Source organism: Sitodiplosis mosellana, unplaced genomic scaffold, assembly GCF_009176505.1.
Source record: "Sitodiplosis mosellana isolate CC-2019 unplaced genomic scaffold, AAFC_SMos_1.0 Smas_scaffold_5, whole genome shotgun sequence".
NCBI lineage: Eukaryota > Metazoa > Arthropoda > Insecta > Diptera > Cecidomyiidae > Sitodiplosis > Sitodiplosis mosellana.
Window position 1 is genome coordinate 3710637 of NW_022595248.1, and position 8458 is coordinate 3719094.

Consider the following 8458-nt stretch of genomic DNA (forward strand, 5'->3'; position numbering starts at 1 on the left):
AGAGAGAGAGAGAGAGAGAGAGAGAGAGAGAGAGAGAGAGAGAGAGAGAGAAGAAAAAAGCGATACAGTGAAAACAAAGCAGGAAATTTGTAACAATGTGATATCGTGCGAAATGACATTAAACGGATGTGAGACTGCTCAACCATGCATTAACACAATTTCTGTGGTGCGTTCCATCGTTTGCATTACACTCGCACTCCCGACTACCATCATAGTTTCCAACCAGCGCTCGATTATATTTATTTTGTATGAAAGTATATAGGAATTTTGTCGCATTTGTTATATGGTCGCATCGAACCATGTGCATTTTTATGGTGTAATTTACCAACTCAATTGGCATTTTGAGTGGTGTCAGTTATGACTTTTTGAGCTCGTCTAAATTAATCAATTCGACTATTTTGGAAAATAAAACTACTAAACTCTACCTATTTAACTTGACCAAAAATTAACGGTATTTTGGGCTTAACATGGAGAAATTTCCAGACGCCATACTTTTTTTAAAACAAGAGGCATTTTCAGGGCGTCCTTTTTTGTGTTTTTTCTCAATGATTTTTGTTTTTTGCATTTGCAATTCAATTCATTCTGCATTTTTATTCTCTTATACAAAACATAGTGAAATTCAATTCGGCTATCAAGGAGATAATAATTTGTCTATTTTATTGGAATACAAATAAAATTAACATTTCTGATTGATTACCGTACTATTTCATCGAATGTGGGAAAAACTGGATGTTGTCGAATCGATTTGGAATCAATATTTCGCAAATACGTATCGAAATGTGATTTTAATGTGTGATTAATAACAAATGCCAAATATTGCCAACATAAATCAGACCACCCAAATCGATGTTCTGTCCAAAAAAAAAAATCATCAACAAACAAAAAGCACCGCATTTGGTTTCAACATGAAAAATATAACAGTCATTCTTAATTATTCAAAAAAAAACCACACGTAAAAACTTGTCCAGCCCGGCTTGGCTGCCACTCTATTCGCTTTTTGTGTGCGAAGTAAAAACTTCGTCGCATTCGAAATCAATTCTGCATCAATTCCAGTAGCTAACAAATGCTCAGCATGGGTGCGAAGAATACGTGCGGCAAAGTGCATAAGTTCGAAACAGCCCGATTTTTGGCTGCTTTTAAATAAGTTTTCTTTTCGATTCCGACTGTAGTGTTGGTCATTCTTTGTGATTCAGCCTTTGTTTTGAGGGAAAACGAGGTTTTTTGAAGAAATGAAAGAAAAAATTTGAAAAAAAAAGAAAGAAAAAAGTCTGAAAAATGAAACACAAAACTCAAATATAATGAAGAAAATGGCCAAAAATATGGGAACAGCATCTTTTCATTGCTCAAAATGTAAAAAATAAGTTCCAATATTCAAGGTTTCATCTCTGAATTTGCAGTGGGAACGAAATGCTGAGCGAGCGACGCGATCATATTGAACTTGAAATGCACAAATTTACTTATCAACAGTCAAACGGGCACAATGGCAAAAAGATGGCAACATTGCGATAAAGGCCTGTGCTTAAATGAAGTAAAACAAACACGGCGAACGAAATAAGCAAATTTATAAAATAATAGTTTAACAAATGAAAACCAATAAGGTAAATGCATGCGAATCGAATCGTTTATTTGTTTGTGTTTTTTCCCTCCTTTTGTTTCTCGCTCACGCTCCTTTTGGTTCAAATGTAAGATCATCGAAATACAAAAAGCGACCAATTGCATGAATCTCTTTTTGGTTTTGTTCTTTTCTTTTTCGTTCGTCGCAATTTTATTTCTTGTTCTCTTCGGGCATAAAGAGAGATTGGTTGTTGCTATTTTTTTCTGGTGCCGTTTGCATGCTTATTGTCATCGGGGACGACTATGTTGTTATTATATTGTGTAGCTGGTTGCGATGTACGCTCAACATCTTCGATCGTTTTGTATTTAGAAAACAATTACTTTGTGAATTGTGTGGACGCAAGTGATCGAGCGCGGGAATATGTCTATTCTGGAATCGTGCACAATTATCAGATGTACGCTCTTTCGCACACATCGTACAAACTATACTGTACCTGTGCTGTATTTTCTATTGTTGTGCACTTCTTATCTTCATTCTCTCGCATGGCGATGAAATAATTCGACGGCGATGACGATGGTGTAGAAAATCAAATACATTCATTGCGAATGTCGATTCTTTGTCCGGAATTTTAATCAAGTTGGATGTTTTAATGATTTTTTAATAAAATTTCTTTATCGCATTCATTTGCACCTTCATCTTTTGTTCCGAAGGGAGGGGGAGGATTTATTTCGGTGTCTGCATTAATTTGAGACCGGATCAATCAGTCGCAAATTTCACTGTTGAAAATTCAATTTGGAATTCGGATATTTGGTCGGCGTGAGACATCCTATATACATCCATGGCGCGTTTATGCTTTAATTGATGTAATATAGGTATTAGGAAAAAAAACATCGAACGGTTCTGCTGATCGGTAGCTTTACAAATGAAAAGCCATCGCAATAGATTTGGAGAGAAACCAGAAATGCGTTTGAAATCGTTTTAGTGGCGCATGGTGTGCGATATTAACCAAGCGTTGCTGATTCTTTTCAGCCAATTTGTGTAAGCGATGCGAATGGGCGAACAGATGAGAGAGAGACCTGGTTTAACGAATCCGATTAAGCTTTCTTCCCTTTTGGCATGCCACTCTCTCTCCTTCTATCTCTTTCTCTCTTGTTCTCTCACTCATTCAGTTGTGCGATTCTTAGGCACGAAGCAAACAACGCGGTTACCACAGAATAAAATTCGTTCTCTGCTCATTTCACATGTTATACACAATGTTTATAATGGAATACATATATTTCGAAAATTTACATTTCGACTCAATGGCAATATTGGTTGTATGCTCGCTCTCTCTCTCTCTCTTGCTTGCTTGCACTCCATCTTTTTTTTGCCGTGTATCTATTTCTCTCGCCAATATTTCGAATATGGATGGGATTTGTGCACACACAGTGTGCGTACGCGTGTATTGAACGTGCACTTTGGCTAGAGCAGCGCTTGGCGGCGCTGGTTGACTCGTTCTCTGTGTGAATGTGGAAAACCTGTATTCCATTTGATTAAATTTATATTGAAATTTGTAGCTCATCGCTTTCGGAAGCAATATTGACTTTAATATAAATTTATCGACGTGCCTGATTTGCATTTTACAAATGCCAATAAAAGCAGCAACAACAATAACAGCAACGCGAACAACTCTAATACACAAAATCCCGAGTACGCTGGTTTGCATCTCCGTATCATCACACAACGGATGATTACGATCGTATGGATTGCGAATTGCACAGTTGAAATCACTAAACTAGAAAAAGCTGTCGATGTATGTCTCTCTGCCGCTTTTTTTCGCTCTCTCTGTGTTCGATTTGGTTTCAAAACCGACGAACACGGAGCATATCTCATCTCGTTGACATAGAAAATCTGCATGACATATCTAATATACGAAACAAGCATTCAATTTTATATCGATGCTATTTTGATAGGCAAATGAAAATTTTATGTGCGTATGTACGGTATATACGCAAGCGAATTCTCCTCGCTCGCTCGCTCGCTAGCTCTGTCTGTGTCAAACGGCCATATAGCGAGACTAGAAAACGAGAATGAATGCGCGAGAGATAATAAATGGCGCTTCCTCCTGATTTTTCCACCGAAGAGAATCTAACTCATTGTCGTTGTGCTGTACGATGGGCTCTGTTGTTGTAACGTATTTTCAAATTGTTATCCAATATGAAATGTGCTTGTAAATTACATCAGGCTCGATAGAGCTCTGGCACACAACAACGAAAATATCAGTTCGATTGGCTCTCGATATAGAGAGAAAAAGCAGCGAAATGTAAGGCGGTTCTATGTGCACGTAGCACATAATTGAAAATTCTACGAATCAACTGTCACACACAACAACAGCATTATTTTCGCAAAAATATCTCTCTCGTTGCAGACGACGCTAACAAATCAATTTCCGAATGATCCGACCGCAGCTCGAATTAGAATTAAAGAAAAATGCACTACTGTACAGGCATTCACACACTAGGGTGGTCCAAACTGATTTATCATGGTAAGGTATATGCTCCCGATAGCTTAAAATTAAATTGGGCACAAAACTAGCTGATTCCCTTTTTGAGATAAAAAAAAATGTTAAAATCTAGTGGTCGATACAACTCTCCTATTCGTTTTGAATTTGACAACTGATATTGAGCGCAAACACCACCTAGATAATCTAAGGCTAATGACAATACAATCAAGTAAACTCTCCGTTCTGTCAAATTTCATACTGAAGTATAACATACGGACATCACGAACTCGCCATAGGTTCTTTAGAGGGCGCTTCGGTCAACCGAGATCCAACCAAATACATGTATCAGTATACAAAGCAATCCATTGTTGGGTCATTGGATAAGTTACCACTAGATTTTACTTTTTTTTTATCTGAAAAAAAGGAATCAGCTAGTTTTGAGCCCAATTTAATTTTAAGCCATTGGGAGCATATACCTTACCATGATAAATCAGTTTGGACCACCCTATTCACACACACACACACACACACACACACACACATGTTGCCAATTCCACATATCATGAAATAGATTAGTCACATTTACATAAACGATGAATGACGATAATATGCTGACATTAAGGATAACGCGATTGATTAATGTACGGCCATTAGAGTCGCAGTTAAAATAAAAAACTTTGACAATTCCAACTATGTGTTCGAAGCTCGTTTCGATATTTTTAATTTTCTATCTCGACCAACCAGAATTTGTATCCATTTACGTTCTAATTTTGTTTCCAATGGATAAACGTGTGATGAATGAAGTTTTGCCTAAAAAGAATTGTTGCGAGTTTTCTGGCTTCGGACAAGGCAAACAAATCTCAAAACATTAGTTATTATGATTTTAATTGATGCCGAGTTGAATGTTGATTTGATTAATGGCCGACATAAATGAGTCTGTCGCACTGCTGCATTCGTTTGGGCCATTCCAATGCTGAAATTCGTCTAGAGCCCCTCGAATGCTCAAAATTGGATGCAGCAGATATTTATAGGTAAATCAAAAAAATCGCCTCTTTGCTTCGAAAGTTTCAAGAATCTCAAAATTTATTCGGTTTTTCTGAGCTCCTTGATGAGACGATGTTGGTGCGAGCGTAAAAACAAATGATCTCCATTAAATTGAATGATTCAGTGCGGTGGCAAAGCCATGTAGCATATTAAAAACGGAAAATTATTAGAAATTATTCAAATTTTGTCGTCTAAATCATTGCCGCAGATGTTCTACTTCCAACCAATTTTCCGGCCGGCTAAAACTAAAAATAAAAATCGAAGCCAAGAATTACAGCTTGCACAGAAAATGTGACGGAAAATCCAAACATACTTAAGCAACATTGTATGACAAACGAGATAGACCTGCATGGCTTGTAAATTTTATGGCATTTTCCCGCTTCAAGTAAACCTTTGAATAAAACCGTTTTATTTTCAACCACACATTTTATACGTTTTGGATATGATGCAATTTTTCATAAAGTGTGTATGAAAAATCGAGCACTTTGATGGCATTTGACAGTGTCACACAGTGTTTGCGTGTGGAAAAGGGTTATAAAAAAACAGTGCGACACGCGCACGGCATCGTGAGAGTGATATATTGATAAATAGCAAATAGCTACTTACCGCCCCGATCTAATGGTGTAAACATGTTACATGTTACTGCTCTGATACGAGATCACTTTATTCTGATTTATCGTCGGCTTATGCTTCTGCCCATGTGATGCGAACAAGTTTTAATGGCATATTTAGTGAAAACTAAATATGAACGTCGTTTTTATTCTAATCATGTGTTCGTTGCCACTTTTTTCATTATCATGAGTCGATGATTGCAAAACACGCTTTCGTTTTAAATGAGTGATTTGGTTCTTTTTTCGTTCGTCGAAGAAGTGGCGACGTTTTTCTCTCGGTTTTTGGTTGATTCTCAAGAAATCTGATTGCTGTCCTTTTTTGATTGCGCTCAAAAAAGAAACAAATTAATAAAATTACTCATTTTTTGAAGGTATTTTTCCAGTTAATTTCGCCGATTTTTGGACCGTGAAAACGAATGACGCGATTTTATTAGAACGATAAAAAAAAAGCAAAATGAATTTTTTGGACGCGGTGATTTTTTTTTCTGTTTTAATTGCAGTGATCGACGTCGTCGTACATACGCACCTCAAACATTGCCAACATTCCAATATTTGTTAATTATTATTAAGATATGCGTATAAAAATCTACGGCATTTTTCCATGGCATTCGCATTTTTGTTGTTGTTGTTGTTGCTGGCTGCAACTGGAAGATTTGCAAGACATGCTGCGCCCCGAAAAAGGATAAAACAGTCGGTTAGGAATTGACAACGGCGACAACGATGATGATGATAATGGCGAAATGCCATACGCGACCGGTCATCGTTGTCATCTTTCTTTATTATGTGCGCCCGAGTATTGGATTTTAATTTTTTTAATGACAAATATCAATCGATGTACAGGCGCGCAGATTGCGAACAGCACATAAATAACCACCGATGATTTGAATTATTTTGCGTCTGTTCTTTTCTCTCCCTCTCTCTTCTTCATCATATCACGAAAATATTTCACTTTTTTTGGCCAATGTAAGCGCCAGCATTTCGTCATGTGAATTCATGTGATTCATATTCGACGAAAGAAAAAGCGCTTGTCTAAATATTTAACCCACATACATATTTGATTTGAAGAGCGGTCAACTGTTTTTTTTTTATTACGTCGGCCAAAAGGAATGAATTCACTGGAATAGCGCTCGGTTTCGACCTATCTTTTTCTCTTCCTCTCTACCTCTTCTTGCCTTACTCTCTCCCAAAAAAAACGAAGAGACAAAACATAGATTTTTGCGTTGACGCGACAACCGAAAAGGGACGCACGAAGAAAAGAAAAAAAACACATCGGCAAATGACAAATATAGAATTGAATAGGCGCCATCATTCATCGAATGTTGATAATGATGATGAACTCATCATAGCCCAACGAAAAATCATCATGTTTAATTTATGTGCAATCAGTCGCCAATTAGGCACCGTTGCATTAGAATTCCAACGATGCGCCGTGCAACTGGAACGCCGTTCTCTCTCTGCTCCACTCACTCTCTCTCTCCCACTCTCTCGCGTTTGTATTGTAATTTTACTCGCTAAAATTCTTTTCTCGATCTTTTGCAAATGTGTTCGATCTGCCTTTTCGACATATGAGGAAAACGCGATGAGTTTTAATTAGATTTGAACGAAACATTATACGCAAAAGTGCCAGCGGTAAAAAAAAAAATGAAAATAAACCGGTTTATGAGTTCCTTGGAAAGTGCGTCTCGTGCTCGATGATCGACAACAACACTGCAGCTGATCGATAATAAATAATCATAATTTCCGTGCAGATTTTTGACAATTATTGCACAACAACCATTTAGAATAATTGCAAAAGTCATCAAAACAAACAAACACACTCGTTGGTCTGCTGAGTTGTTTTTTTCTTCTGCGAAACGGTGAATGTCATTGCATGTGCTGACTGTCGACGTTATGCGTTGAATAATTCATAATTTGCGTTTCGCATCGTGCATCTCTCGTTGGTTTTAATGGTGCTGTTTGTCAATCTGAATTGAAAACATTCATCATCATATCATATTTTGTGGCCACCCATCGCTTTTATAGCCTCTGCACACTGCGTCGTCTCGTAATGGTTTCGTCGCCGAAAAGATTTTTCTAAAATTTACGAGGATGTTAACACGGCTACAAAACGAAATGAAAAGAGAAACACTCACAATCCTGCGAGAAAATTATGAGAAACGATCGGTTTGCGAAAAGAAGTTGTCGTCAATGTTCGATTTTTTTTTTTAGTCTGTGCGCGATGCGCTCTTGTCAATCACGATTGACGTACTTCGCTGTACAATTCGCAGAAAACATATAACGAAAATGGGTTTTTATTGGACTTTTTGATAAATTAAAACCAAATAGCCAGCCAAACGAGACAATATTGATTGGCGAACATTTTTCGTGCGCCACAACACAATTCATTAGTATACAGCTGTTGGTATTTTGACTGACTCATGAATTTTGATTGATTGCAGTTGATGTCAATATTCGCAATTTATGCGAATTACAAAGTGGCACAGCCAGCAAACACGAAAAACCCACTGCATTTCGGAATCGAAAAATATTTGTCTGTTTATAAACTTCCAATAAATATCAAGGCCAAACCGAAGCATTTGGTCCAAAATGGAAGAGAAAGACCAAGAAAGAGGAAAAGAACCGAATGAACTGAGGTCGAAATTGAATAATTTCCGTTCGGAAGTCGGGAAATCGGTATGATCAGTTTGACGGGCAAAGTCTTTTGAAAAATTAAGACTTTTCAGTTTTTAATCAGGTGGAATAATTAAGTTCAGTGAAGCAAAGTGA